Raw genomic sequence first — 15,461 nt, 5'->3', positions numbered from 1 at the left:
GCCCAGGTAAGAGTCCTGCAGAAAATGTCTAAAGGACGTGTCAATGAAATGACAGGAAGCCGGCCTTGGCTCTTTCTACATGTGCATGAATGTCCCTGTGATGGGAAAAGACCTGTAATTGAGCCAATGGTGCTGGAACATTTTTCAGAATGGGGTCCTGCCATCAATGTTACATTATTAAACTCAAAGGGACCGTGAAAAAATTCAAAATCATACACAGAAGTATAACAAATGAACCACACCCATTCAGCAAGCGAATGGTTAGGGTGTAGTATGTAGGTCAGGGGCTGCTCCTCCGCAATGGTGGAGTAACGTCACCCCTCTAGCTCAGAGCCAGCATCTGAAAAATAAAACAACATTTTATTATCGTTTTATTTTTCGCTGTGCCAGCGTGTTTAGGGAGAGGCCAGGTCATTGGAGCGGAAAGTGGAGTGCACTTCTAAGTGTGCATGTTTGTTTGGCCGGCCAAACACACATGCGCAGTTAGGTTTCTCCAACCCGGCTGTATTACATAGCCGGGTTAGAGAAACAGCACAGACTCCCTGTGCCTAAGCAAGCGTTAAACCAGCCCGCTCAGGCCAATCCCAGCACTGCTCTCATATCATGAGAGCAGCACTGGGATTGCACAGGAAGTCTCTGCTGCTGTCCCCGTCTGCTAAGACCAGGAAGCATAGGAAGACTGAGGCGCGAGGTGACCGGCAGCTTAAGGTAAGTACTTTTCTTTTTTTATTATTATTAACCCCAACGCATGCTCCCCCTCCTGCACCCCCTCACACCACCTCGACCCGCCCACCACTTTTTGTTTGTGACGGCTGCCAATGATGTTGCTGGTGGTACATTTTGGAGCATACTGTTACAAACATATTACTAAAGCACCGTGTGGTACCACATTGTCATTTACAGACAACACATTGTCCATTGAAATGGCCCTTAAGTTTGAAGAGGCATAGTTTTTACAAATAAAACGATCTGACGCACAAACGATAATGTGTGTAAACCAGTTTTCAGCGAATAGTTGTCATTTGGGCATTACTAACTGTCTTGACTTATTTTCATCTTATTAACATAGAGTGGAGGCAGCCATTAACAAAGGGTGGTGGGGCAGGTGGGGAGGGAGTGCGGGGGAAGAGCGGGGCAAGAAAGAGACTCCACTCAGGCCATTTGAAGGGGCAATTCCAGTGGTATGTGCCAAAAAGACGACACCGCTCCAGGGGAGCAAAACTGGTGACAGTACCACGCACAAAAAAAGCCAGTTGGGGTGGCTGAAGCTTTTTTGCATGTGCGGCAAAGGCTTGGAATGGCTTCCCCTTCCATCTGAGGAGCATTTTGACTTACCGGTATTCACGAAGGTCCTCAAAACTTGGCTTTTTGATTGATTGATAACCCGGTCATAAATTATGCTTCATTCAGAGGATTGTAGCTAGCGCCAGGAAACCCTAGGGTAACAGTTGCGCTTTACAAAATTCTCTAACAAATAGGATGAGATGTATGAAATGAAGCAGAAAACTCCAGTCACGCATCAAAATGATGCTTAAAAATGTTCTGAAGTGAGAACCACTGTGATTCCTGTAGGCCTCTGTTGCCTCTTGGTAGGATCTACAGGTTAAACACAAAGGGGCAGATTTACAAGCCCCATGCTTCGCCGGTGCATCACGTTGCGTGACGCACCAGTGGCGCAGCCTGCTAAGGGATATGTACAAGCACGGGTAAAGTCACCCTGCATGACTTAACCTGTGTTTGTAAATATCGCCCCTGTTCACGCAAAACTTTGCGTGTTAGGGGCGGAACATGGGTGTTGCTGTAGGTGTTCCCACGCAACACCCATGTCCCACTGATGCATTTCCAGATTTACGAGAAATCGTAAACCTGGAAATGCGTCAGTTTGCTGCACCACCATAGGGGTGGCGTAGCCAAGAGAAACAAGGAGAAATGTTTTAATTTCTCCTAGTTTTTTCCTCTTTCAATGCGTGCTGCATTATACAGCACGCATTGAAAGAGGAAAATGCCTGTAGTGATTGCTTTTGTGCAGGAAGGGGCCCCTTCCTTCACACAAGCAATCTCGCCATGGTGCAGGCATCCTTGCACCATGGTGTAAGGGTGCCTGCGCCAACGCATGGCAGCTGTTTCTGCGCGATCGCAGGGGAAAGCACAGGAATGCGAGAAATCATTGTAGATATGTTGCATTCCGGTGCTCTGAAAGTGCCGCAGCGTGGTGCAGCCAAAGGGCTTTTGGTGCCACGCTGCAGCACTTTCTTGTAGATCTGCCCCAAAGAGATGATGGATGGAGCGCTGAAACTTTTCAGACACTCACCCCCAGTTACAGATCTGGGTTGACTCCATCATCGTTCTGTAACTCACTTCGCCACCCTAGTTCAGACCCAGCCAGATGCAAGTCAGTCTTGACCCTGTCCCTCATGTGAACAGTCAGCCCGAACTGCCAAGCCAGGTCTTCCCTGGCCAGAGGAGGACAAGATGGAGTCAATCAACTTGAACTCGCTGTCCCCCCACTGAAATATTGAGCAGTAGCTGCTGGCAGATACACTTCTCCCGGCTCATGGCAATTAAGATCACACGATTGACCTGGGGGATTGGAGAAGGACAAAGGCTCTCTATGGCTGGGGCCTGATACTTGGGGGCAGATTTACAATAACTGATGCATCCCTGCATACCAGCAGGGATGCGCCATTTATTGTGCATCGCGGCAGACACCTCTTGCGCCACCATGGATGCGCCGCATTTAAAATGGGTCAAGAATAGACAGATGTGTGATGCATCTGCTGCCGTAAAGGTGTCGCATTGCTGGAGTCACGTCGCAAGTGCGACGCAGCTTCAGCAAGGCTCGGGGTGCCCCTATGCCTAACGTGCTGCGTCAATCCTTGCGCCTGCTTCAAGCAGGCGCAGGGTTTTGATGCAGCATGCCCTTAAAAGTGACTGAGCGAAATCGTGTAGATATTTCACTCAGCCACTTTTAGGAGGCGTTCCTGTGCCGGAACGCCCCCCGCGCCGGAACGCCCACATGTGGAGCAGGGCTTTACAATGTGACGCATCACGTCACGTTGTAAATACCCCGCAGCATGGCGTAGGCTTTGTGCCGCCACTGCCTCACAAAAGTGACGCAACAGCGGCGCAAATGTGGCGTACGGGGCTTGTAAATCTGCCCCTCGGTTTCTAGTATCTAGGAGACTACCAAGGCCCGAGGAGTTTCTGTCAGGCCTCCACAGTCACCTTAATCGAATCCTCCGACGCCTCTTGCACCACCTCCTCCGTGTAGGAATGAGGACCCCCACATCACTCTTTATCGGCAAGATGAGATATGCCAGGACACCCTCCTTTACTGTTGATAGTAAATAGCTGAGTCCATGTGACACTATGGAAAGACCCATCAAGGACTGGAAGAACCTTGTTTTATGTGGATTGCTTTCCTTGTCCGTCCTCCTATGGTTTAACCAAAACTACAAATCACAGCACTTATTTGAAATGTTAGGACTGAATAAATGGTGCCCCGGTAACATGGAGATATCTGGTCACTCAACATATGATACAGTGTCACAAGGATACATTTTTCCGAGTCCTGGACTTTCATTTTGCAAATCTGTGATTTCAACTATGATAGTAGGTTAATTAGAGCTAAATTAGTAGATTACTAAATTACTAGAAGTTCCAGGATACTCTCTAGGCCTAGAATCAATGTGTCCTCATGATACAAGCATCATATCATAACCACAGCCTTCTCTACCTGTTGATACATTTTTGTTATATAACCCTTACGCACTCTAGTAGTGTCATGCTTCATCATCGGGCTCGCCCTGACTCCTAAAGGTCAGGGTGGGCTCAACCATATTTCAGGCACCACTTAGGAGAAGTAGACTAGGGGGTTTAAAGATTAAAAATCCTCCTATAACTCAAAGGTATCCCTCAGGTTGAACCCGATGATGAAGCATGACATTACTAGAGTGTGTGAGGGTTATATAACAAAAAGGAATTTTTTCCTTCCCCGCCCTTAAACGGAAGGTGTACCACCTGAGGCGAGTAGTGCCCCACGTATCACACATATACAGAGCGGGATACTTTGCTTGGCTTGTATTCGCTATGTGTTGACCATGTACATAGTTGCCAATTGGTCTCTTGTCATGAAACACCTTCAGTGAGTACTGGCTTTTGGGACATGTAATTTTGATTGCAAAGTTCTAAATCTGGTCTTAAAATGTCATAATGCGAAGTGCTTTTGGCTCCAAAAAAGCAGAAGGGTCTGAATGTGTCCCACAACTTGGGGTCACATCACAGCTATGGTATCAGTTGCGTTGAAAGCTCACTGGCTAATTAAGGAGTTAGAAACTACAATGAGACAAATGTGTTTTTCACAAGGTTTGCAGTAATACTTTTATTGGTCCGACGAAGGGCGACAACTTAGCTCCATATCAACAGGGCTTCACTTTACCATTCCACGGCGTTTCTTTTACAAATAAATTACTACTATCAGATTAGCGTAATCAGTTCCCTTGAATGCAACCAAAACTACAACTCCCAGAATGCACTATTTTCTTTAAATAAAAGACAAGAACCAACCTACGTGTTGTATAAACACACTGTGAGCCATTAGATCACAGTTAACTGTGATGTTACTGGTGCAATGGTTCAATTTCTGCAGCAAGACCTACTGCATAAACCCGATGAAAGGAAGTACTTCGCTGAGCTATGCTCTTGATGTAATAGGCCCTTCCCGCAGCTTGTTTTATTAGTAACCAGGTAGCCTGTTGTGACGTGTTCCTGTGTTTTGTAACCATCTCTGGCGTTTGGAGGGGGGTAAGAATGAGATGGTGTAGGGCAGCTGACATAAAGCAGTCACGTTTACCTTGCAAGGCAATGGAGACCATGGAGTTGATTGCGGACTTTCTCGCTCTCTACCCGTGAATGCTCTCCTGGAAATTGAAAAACATGCTGTGGCTTTAAAAACAAGATAAGAACATGATTTACAGGCCTCTTCCATTATGGTCAGAGAAGCACAGGGCAAGCAGCCAGGGGGGGGGGGCGTGGGCGCGTGAGGGATGAAGCGATAGCGGGAGGAGGGCGATTGGATAAATGACAATCCGCTCAAACTCGACTTATTTATGGAGGCCCCCAGCCCTAGAAATCGGTTAAGAGCCTTGGAGTTCTGATCAATATTAATCTGACCACGAAACCTCAATTTGGGGCTGTGATCTCCTCATGCTTTTTAGAACTCAGGAAATGAGACAGATGGTCAAACTTCTCTCCTTTGAGGCTCTTACACAGGTTATCATTGCACCAGTCTTTTTTAGGCTAGATTATGCTAATTCTCTGTATCTGTTGGTTCAAAATCAAGTAGCTAGGCTTTTTATCCAACAACAACCTTAATTGTCACATTATCCCCCTTGTTGAGGAATCTGCACTGGCAGCCTGTAGAACACCGCTTAATCTTTAAGGCAGGGTGTCTTATTTTTAGATCACTCCAGGCTGGCAGTCCCGCTTTGGTTTCTGCCCAGAAACAAAAACATACCCCATGCATAACCTGAGGTCTTTGAATGCTAATCTTCTTACCAACCCTACCTTTAAAAACAATTTAAAAAATACTGTGGCTCCAGGTTTATGGTACAGGCTCTCTGCAGCTGGAAAGCTCTTCCTTCAGAAATCAGGTTCACCTCCCGTTATACTACATTTAGGAAACTCCTAAAGACGTGGCAGTTTAGGCTGGCATATGAGTAATGCCGTCACCTGCTTTGTTTCAGTTACCTTACGCCATGAAACCAATTGGTGAACGTGTGCTCTAGAAATATTTGGAACATAACATTGGGGGATGATATAAGAAAAAATGTGTAGTGTGGAGAGCAATTTCATGACAGTCGGAGAAGCACAGGGCGATACAGACATGTGGGTGAGGGATGGAGAAAGTGACAGTGGGAGGAGGGTGATTAGGGGACGGTACAAGAAACAAAATAAGAATATGATTTACAGGCCTGTTTACAGAAACGGCGCAGCGCTCAGAGAGAGTCAAAACATGACCGCCCCTGAGATAGCTCCTTAAACAAAGAAAAAGGAATTTCCTAAATTGGTCATTAAATGGGAGGAGTGGATGGATAGCAGTAATTATTAGTTCCTACTCTTGGGGAGGGCTAAACACCAGAAGAGACATGATGCATGCATGCCATGGACAAATGGGGAGAAAGATTAGGAAAGGCGATGGAGAACGCAAATGGAAAGCTTATGGGCGGGTGAAGCCCACACAATATATACAACATGTCTCTTTCGAGACAGTACATGCGCGGTCTACTACGGAGACCTAAAAAATTAAATCAATGAAGGTGGGGTGGTCCCAACGTTAGTTAAAATAAATCTGTATGTCTGTAAGGAAACAGAGGGAGAAAGGCTGCCTGCAAAAGAGGTGCAGACAGACCTTACAGAGTTTGTCTAATGCCGACAGTGCGATAGAGGAGCAGAGACAGTATAGTGGTGGCTAAAAGAGGCATGCAGTGAAATAAAGGCTACACAGCCTTGGTATACAGCACCCGTGAAATTAGACTATGGCATCTGAGGGCATATTTGAATTTTTTTATCTGGCCACTTATACGTTTACATATTAAACACTGCTAAATTAATCTAATTTTAGTCATCCACTGTCCGGCACAATCTGCAGGCGTAGCCCTCGCTGGCTGCAACAGAAACACAAAAACCTTTATTAAAACCATCCGTTTTTAAAGGACGATGCCCTCAGAAGTGCCATTTGTGCCTGCAATAAATGCCAAATTTCAAAACGGTCCCTTTTGGTTTTCAGTCTAGTTTTGATTGTTGAAATAGTGAATAACTGCCTTTTTTAAGCTCGCTGGCATGCCACGTGGCTCCTGTCCTGCTCACCAAGTCCACTAGGCTTTTCCATAACTCCCTTTGCACAGTGCTTCTCTCCAACTCAACCCTCACTGTCTGAAGACTATTTCTCTTACAGATCTGTTTTTAAAGTGTTTCTACCTCACATACTGACTGCACAATGCTTCTCTACCATTCACAGTAGAGTGGTTTTCCATAACTGTTTGCACAACTTTTCGAGGAGCTCAACAATGAGATTTGTTTGCACAATAGTCGCAGTTACAAATAGTACGATAAAGTTTACACTTTAAGAATTTTTACCTATTAAAATTTTAACAGGTTAACCCCTTAAGCGACGGCAACGCTACCTCCCCAGTGCTGCGAACAACCGTTGGCCGACGGGCCAGCGCTCGTTATTCGAACATTCAGCACTGGGTGCTGAACGTTCGACGCAGCTAAGGTGTTAAATCTGCTAAAATCTAACATGGAAAAAGGTCCAGTAAACACCAGGATATGCCAATTTTGGTGCAGAAAGCACCAATATCAACATTTATGTCCTATATTGATTCACCATCTGAGTGAGTCTACAGATATTAGCTTGAGCTGAGTTCAGGATGAGTTGATTTCTTAGCCATATTGGTACTGGAAAATTTCACTGCAGAGAAGCTGAGTTCCTGCCTGACAGTTTATTTTGTTGCTGAAATATTTGGTAAATTCATTCCTATTTTTCTATCGTTATTTTTTGTTTAGTTGCTTGAGCACGACAAACATTTCAAATAGCTTTCTAGGTCTGTCTTCAGCCAGATTAAGCTCAGTTCTAATATAATTAGCTAACATGTTTAGATTATTTGTTTTATAGGTAATCCTCCTCCCTTTTAATACCAGTCTCTTACAGCCAGAAGGGAGTTTCCGTTACATTCACTGAAGGGATCTTCTTTCACCATCAACGTTTAAGGAGTCGCTGGTCATCGTACTCTTGACTTATTTCACTTTAATTTATTGGGGACTACTGTGTCCAGCAGGAATGTCAATGGAGTGAGATAGGACCTAAGAGGTGCGGTCAAAAAGCACATCTGCTTCCTTGTTGGAGATAGGAGATGATTGAAACTCATCTGAAGCTTGCTGTCATTAAAAACGAAGACTATAGAGTTGGCACAGAACAGGTTTTTCCTTTGGTTGAGTCGTAGTTTTTAGGTCTGGAGTTAGCTAGCACCTTTTAATTTCAATAAATAATATGTATGATATAATTACTTACAGGAACTTTCAGGAAACCCTGTTCATCAACTATTGTTTTGTCATTCACATTATTTTTCTGCTACTTCAGCATAAAGCTTTGAATGATGGGTCAGCTCACTTCAGCCATTGGCTAATTTCTATTACGGCGAATTTTGCTGAAACCAAAGAATTTTTTTGCTTTTAGCTGTTTAGTGTAAACTGACGAGGGCTCAGCAGCGTTTCAAACACCTTAAAGAAGCAAGCATAGACAAGGCCAAAAGACTGACAGCCGACCCCAGACCTTATAGCTTTGCCAATGCTTGTTATCTGTGTATTTAAGGACACCAGGGTAAACCCTTCCTGAGCCTCTTGGGTAGAAGCCATTTTGACTTATACTCCCATGAAGTCTTTAAACATTTGAAACACTTTATTTTGTACTGCTGTTGCAAGCTGTAATGACATCTTTGCAACCATGATGAAAGCAGAGATAGGTTTGGGCGTCAGGTTCACTTGCAGCTTTCGGGATGTATGCAGACACAGGGCCGGCCCAAGGCATGTGCAAACTGTGCACCTGCACAGGGCCGCCAAATCCCAGGGGCCGCCACGACGAGGATCGAATCGGAAGGATCACTGGCGGCCCCCTGGCAGGATTTGGCGGCCTCCGGGCAATGCGTGAGCGTTACTGACTCAGTTTCACTTGCCAGCCCTACCCAGCCAGCACTTTTCATACTCCAGTGCTCGGGACACATGTAGCTAGGGGGGTGGGGGGGCGAGGGGGGCGGTTCGCCCCAGGCGGCACTATTTTGCAGGCGGCAGCCTATCGGGCCCCGTCAGGTTATGTGCTAGTAAGTACGTAACGTGCCAGCACCACGGTGGACGTGACCGTCGTCACATCCTGTCTTGGTATTGAGCGGGGAGTTCAGTTTATTGCCGACGGCTCAGGCTGGTTGCTGAATTAAAAATTTGCAAACATTCGTGACAAGAATTTTCAATTCTATTAAGGACTAGGAGGCGAGGATTATGCTTAGTCTCATTTCTTTACTGACACATAGCAGCCAATCACATTACAGTAAAGAAAAAACAGAAACAGGGCAACCATAGAGTACCCCACAGTATATAAACAGTCTCAGAGGTAACCACTTCCTCTTTCTTTGTCCAAAATCCAGTATGAAGAACCAATTAACATCAGAAAACCAAGGAGAACATCATCCAATAGGGCCAAAATCCGAACGAGGCGGCGGAGGAACTTCCAGAAGCCACAGAAACAGAAGCAGGCCAACGAGGAGTAGAAACTCGCAGCAGAACGTCCACAAGGGCGGAGACGGAGGAGCCTCACTTGGGATCAGAGCCTGAAAAGAGACACAAAGCCGTAATACACATCCTGTGTAATCATGAGCAAATAAGGGTGGGTAGAGAAAAAATCATTGCATTCATCACATATCAGTAGGCAATAACTATGAAGCAGTGCATAGTAACAATAGAATCTATATATGCATAGAAAAACGGGTGGGATAATCCTCGCCTCCTAGTCCTTAATAGAATTGAAAATTCTTGTCACGAATGTTTGCAAATTTTTAATTCTATGTCAGGACAGGAGGCTCCGATTATGCTTGTTCAAAGCTGATCCACCACTACAGAAGCAACACTATCGATGGGTTTAAAATAAAAAGTCTTAAACACAGAAGCAGATGACCAATCTGCAGCCTTCATGATATCAAACAGAGTAACACCCATGGAATAGGCTTTAGACGCCATCGCTCCCCGTGCAGAGTGTGCGCCAAACACAGAAACATCAATTCCAGCTTCAGACATAAGTCCCCGCACCCAGCGCGCCAAGGTAGCTGGAGAAACAGGGCGAAAAGGCTTTTGTAATGCAATAAAGAGCGGACCTTGCATGTCTGAGCGCAAAGAAGCGGTACTCACCTCATAATCTTTCAGGCATTGAACCACACAAAGATTGGGGTGAGAAGGAAAAGAAGGATAAGAAATAGAAGGCGTATTAGATTTGGTACGTCTGGAGAGACGAAAGGAAACTCCTTCAGGAGTAAAACTGCGACCCGCCAGGTCCAAAGCGTGTACGTCCGACACGCGCTTACAGGAGACCAAACATAACAACATGGTTAACTTTGCAGATAGTTGCTTGCGAGATAAGGAGGCATTGGGAGGCCAAGCCTCCAAAAATCTGAGTACAACCGAAACATCCCACAAGGTAACATACTTAGGAGTGGGAGGTTTTGCGAAACGCACACCTTTAAGTAACCTGGAAACAAAAGGGTGTTCACCCGCTGGTTTCCCATCTATGTGGGCATGACCCGCCGAAATCGCCGACCGAAAACCGTTGATAGTCGAATAAGCCAGACCAGAGGTGGCTAAGGAGGCCAAGAAATTAACAATCATGCTGATATCTGCTGAAACGGGATCAACTTGGAGTTGTGAACACCAATCACACCAACGCTTCCAAGACCCCTTATACCGTTTGTGAGTATTGGGAGCCCATGCTTCACTAAGGAGCTTGGAAGCGTCGCTTGAAAGGCCTGGGAGCGACCAGCGATCCCCGAGATCCTCCACGCGAGAAGCGGGAGGGAGCCTGAGAGGATCAGGGGATGAGGATCCCCGAGAGGGTCCAACAGGAGATTCCACAAAGGGGGAAGGAGAAATGGTGGAGCCGAACACATTTCTAGAAGGACCGGAAACCACGCTTGAGCCCTCCAGAGAGGGGCAATCAGAATCAGATCCGTCTGAAATCGTTTGGAGTAGGCCAACACCCTGGGAATCATCAGAAATGGAGGGAAGGCATAACAGAGGGTCGATGGCCACTGCTGGAGAAAGGCATCCGTGGCCAGAGCCTGAGGGTCCGGCCTCCAACTGTAAAAATGCGGAAGTTGCGCATTGAGGCGTGAGGCAAAGAGATCTAGTTGGCAAGGACCCCAACGCCGATGGAGAGCACGGAAGACCCGAGGATGCAGCCTCCAATCGCTGTAATCCCGGAGATGTCTGGAGTGCCAGTCCGCTATCTGATTGTGGCATCCCGGAAGGTACTCCGCAATAACAGTGATCTTCTTCTGCAGACAGAAGTGCCAAAAATCTTTGGCAATCTCCGCCAGGATTCTGGACCTGGTCCCGCCTAGTTTGTTGACATAGCGGACTGCTGATATATTGTCCATCCGGAGAAGGACACAACAACTGGTTTGCAGAGGGGAAAAACATTTGATCGCAAAGGAACCCGCTAGAAGTTCCAGACAGTTGATATGCAGTGTCAATTCCTGAGGGGACCAACGACCCCCCGTCGAGACCGAGCCGCAACGGGCTCCCCAGCCCCACCGACTGGCATCGGACTCTATCACTAGATCCGGAGACACACCGAAGAGGGCTCGGCCGTTCCAGGCCTCCATGTGGTCCAACCACCACTGCATCTCCCACCGGACCTCCTCCGTAAGAGGAATCTGATCTGAATATCCGAGGCCTTTCCGGAGATGAAGAATTTTCAGGCGCTGCATTGCCCTGTAATGCAGGGGACCCGGAAAAATCGCCTGGATGGAAGATGCCAGCAGACCGACTACACGTGCCAACGACCTCAACGACACAGTCGGTCTGGAAATAACAGATGTCAACTCTCTCTTGATATAACGCATCTTTTGGTTGGGCAAGAGAAGCTGACAAGTTACCGAGTCGATCTGAAAACCCAGGAAATCTATCCGCTGGGAAGGAACCAAAACCGATTTCTGAACATTGATCAGAAACCCCAGAGATTGTAAAAGAGTGATGGACAATTCCAGATGTTGAATAAGTTTGAGCGGACACTCCGCCAGAAGGAGAATATCGTCCAGGTAAATAATCAACCGGACACCCAGAGACCGAAGATGTTCCACAACTGGTCGCAACAGTTTCGTGAAGCACCATGGTGCCGACGAAAGACCGAACGGGAGAACTTATACTCGTACCAGACTCCCTGCCAGAGAAACTGGAGAAAACGGCGATGTGGTTTGTAAATCGGAACCGAGAGATATGCATCTTTGAGGTCCAGCCGGACCATCCAATCCTTCTCTCGAAGGAGATCTCTCAAGAGATGGATTCCCTCCATCTTGAAATGTCGGTATACGACTCCCCCGTTGAACTCTTTCAGGTTGAGAACAAGGCGAGCACCGCCCCCCTTTTTCTCGACCAGAAAGACAGAGCTGGCAAACCCCTTTGGATGACGGGTGGTTGGAATCACCGCCCCTTTCTTGAGAAGAGAGTCTATCTCCTCGGAAAGACAAACCTGATCCTGAAGAGAAAAATGCAGACAAGGAGGGGGACAAGTCTGATGCATTGGGTGATAGAATTCTATTCTGAACCCCTGAACAGTTTGTAGCACCCAAGCATCGGCGGAGAGCATGCGCCAATTCTGCAGAAAAAACTGAATGCGACCCCCCAACATCACATCGCATGCAGGAATCAGTCTCACCTGTAGAGTGGGAATCCTGGTATTGTCCCTGATGACCACCGGAACGTCCTTTGCCGTACTGGCCTTTTCCTTTTCTGGAAGGATAAAAGTTGGCTCTCGAAGAATAACCTGCGTCGTAGGAGCCTCTGTGTTGAGAGGAATTGCCTCTCTGGGACTGACTGGCAGAACCACGGCCGAACGAGCGTCCCCTACCTCGTCCGGCCTTTCCAAAAACCGGACGCATGGCTCGCCGCAAGGAGGCCTGCGCCTTGTCGATGCCACTGAAGGTTGACACAAAGCGCGTGAGTTCCTTAAGAAAAGGCTGGCCAAACAGGAGGCCGTCCGCCTCAGGGCCCGACTCAGAAGAGGCCAGTTCAGATAGTCAAGGGTCAAGCTTTAATAAGATGGACCTGCGACGTTCCGCAGATATCGCACAATTCGCATTACCCAGCTGGCAAATCGCCCGTTGCGCCCATTCAATCATTTCCTTAGGGTTCACAAGGGCAGAAGCTTCCTGGGCCCTGTAACCGAGGTCCAAAATTTTAGTGAGAGGCCCAAGGACGTCCAACATCTTATCCTGACAGGACCGCCAAGATCTATCCAGGCCCTTCTTTGGGTCCTTGGCATACTTTTTCAAATAGGTGACCATCATGGGGTCAACTTCAGGGGTCTCAGATAAATGGGCAGACAAATCTGGCCTCGGGCATTCCGAGCGCAGCCTGGCACGAACCGAAGCCTCAAAAGGCTGACGGATATGTGCCTCAATGTAGGCAGCTACAGCCGGAGAAGGCCCCCATGAAGAAGAGTTGGGGTGAACAATGTCGGCGGGCTCGAAATTGAGCACCGGAGGACGCTCAGGAGCGTCCACAAAATGCTCCTTACAGACCCGTTTTTTAGGTGGAGGAGAAACATGGTCTGAAGATGCGGAGGACAACACATTGTCTGAATCAGCCTCATGAAGACCGGCAGTTGAGGGAGGCGCAGCTGCCAAACTTTTTGCCAGACGCTGAAAGTCAGCCTTGTGAGGGTTAACCGGCGACTTCGCCGTCTTCTTGGAAGCAGGCAACCAGCCCTGCTGTTGAGCATAGAGACTCAGGTGACGTTTCAAAGGGTTAATAGCACGTACTAGTGCTTTGTTAACGGACTGTTGAACACCCTTATCTAATTGTTCAACTAAGTCCTGTTCCAAGGAGCCTTCCTCCTCATCAGCATAGTAGTAGTCGTCTTCCACGTCATCAAAATATTCAGCCATTCTACACCAAGGTAGAGGTAAAAGCCCACAAGACGACTAGAAATATGGAGTGTTGGAAACACCAGTCAAGGGGGAGTGTAGAACCCCAAAGCAGGCTTAAACGCAGGAAAAACCTGCCTTGGTAGCAATTAGAACGTGGAGGGAGCCAAAGCCTGCACCAAACAACACTCTAGGCAGAGCCTATGCCAATAAAAACACTACCAAAGTCCTAAAAGACCTCAGCGTCGGACGGGGTTAACTGCACTGACAGGCCGTGGGCAAACGTCAACAAACGCCGTCGTTAAACCAGCTGAAGAGAAAACAGCCGGAAATGGGACAGCGCGCATGCGCGACTGTCGCCTGCCAGTGAAAACCGTCGAAGAGCGCTCGCGCTCACAAAACAAACGGAACCCCTGCTCCCGCTCCACAAGCAGCGCGCGAGCAGCTAGGAAGCGCTCGGCGACTTAACGGAGGTGAGACACACGCTCCGGTAAACAAATAAAGTGCACGCTGAAAGCGGCGAAAAGACGCGACTAAACAACAACGGAGCCAAGCCCCAGACGCGCGACACACAGCGCAATGTCAAAGCACAAAGCGGCAATAATCCACAAGGCACAATAACAGTAGAACGCCAAGCAATGAAATATCAAGTAAGTAAGAAAATGCACTTAACTGGCTGCGGAGCAGCAAAGAAAGAGGAAGTGGTTACCTCTGAGACTGTTTATATACTGTGGGGTACTCTATGGTTGCCCTGTTTCTGTTTTTTCTTTACTGTAATGTGATTGGCTGCTATGTGTCAGTAAAGAAATGAGACTAAGCATAATCGGAGCCTCCTGTCCTGACATAGAATTTGCCTCATTAGTGGCTTTCGTAGCTTCCTGCTGCAGCTCGCACCTGCCCCTAGCCAGCCTGGCCCGGGTGAAGTGTGCTGTCAGCTGCTGCACCCTGGCAAATTCAATTCTTGCCACGGCTGAGGGACACAGAGGAAGGAGTCAGTGACCTGGACGACTCGCATCTCAATTGGGCAGCGTGAGTGAAATGAAAATATACTTTAGCATTTACTTTCATTTGCTGTCCTGGCCCACGAAAAAGGTATAAATAGCAGACCCACTAAATAACCGCAGTAGATATGGGGGCTAAGAAAATTGCTTATTCCAATTCAGGCCTAAGGTTCTCTTCTGAGGTGGGATTTACATGTTCAATGTACATTAATAATGCACAGAGAACACCTCTTAGACACAATACATTTTTTTGCAGTGTAAATAGTGGAGCATGCGTCTTTTACAAAGTCACGATTATTTGTTAAGGCACATGGGAGATTATGTGATTAGCCCAACATCACAGGATTTTCAGACGCGATCCAGGGTCCCTAATCCCACCTCTGGCCGTAATGCCCTGAATATAATATTCATATTGAATTGTCAGGGCGAAGGAAGGCACTGCTGGTTTTTATGCACCCAACATTTGTAGCCGAGTTCTCACGTTGCTGTATTTTTCAGCTGCATATGGATTGAGCAACCGTTTACTACGTGCCATGAAAAAACCCGACTATGAAACCGTGCAAAGAACATTTAGGAAGCCAATAGCCATTTAACTGCAGCAGGGTCCTCGTCAGTTGGTTTACTGCCCCCTCATAAGATGGCTGACTGAAATTGTTTTATGGCTCATCTTTTCTCAATCCTGCCACCAGTACATTTAATGCGGTCGACGGAATGAATGTGACTACGTCAAAAGTAGGAGGGAAAATTAGAACGAGGACTCGAGCATAGCACTGTC

Source organism: Lissotriton vulgaris, chromosome 5 (assembly GCF_964263255.1).
Source record: "Lissotriton vulgaris chromosome 5, aLisVul1.2, whole genome shotgun sequence".
Lineage (NCBI taxonomy): Eukaryota > Metazoa > Chordata > Amphibia > Caudata > Salamandridae > Lissotriton > Lissotriton vulgaris.
Note: the sequence above shows the minus strand (reverse complement) of the source record.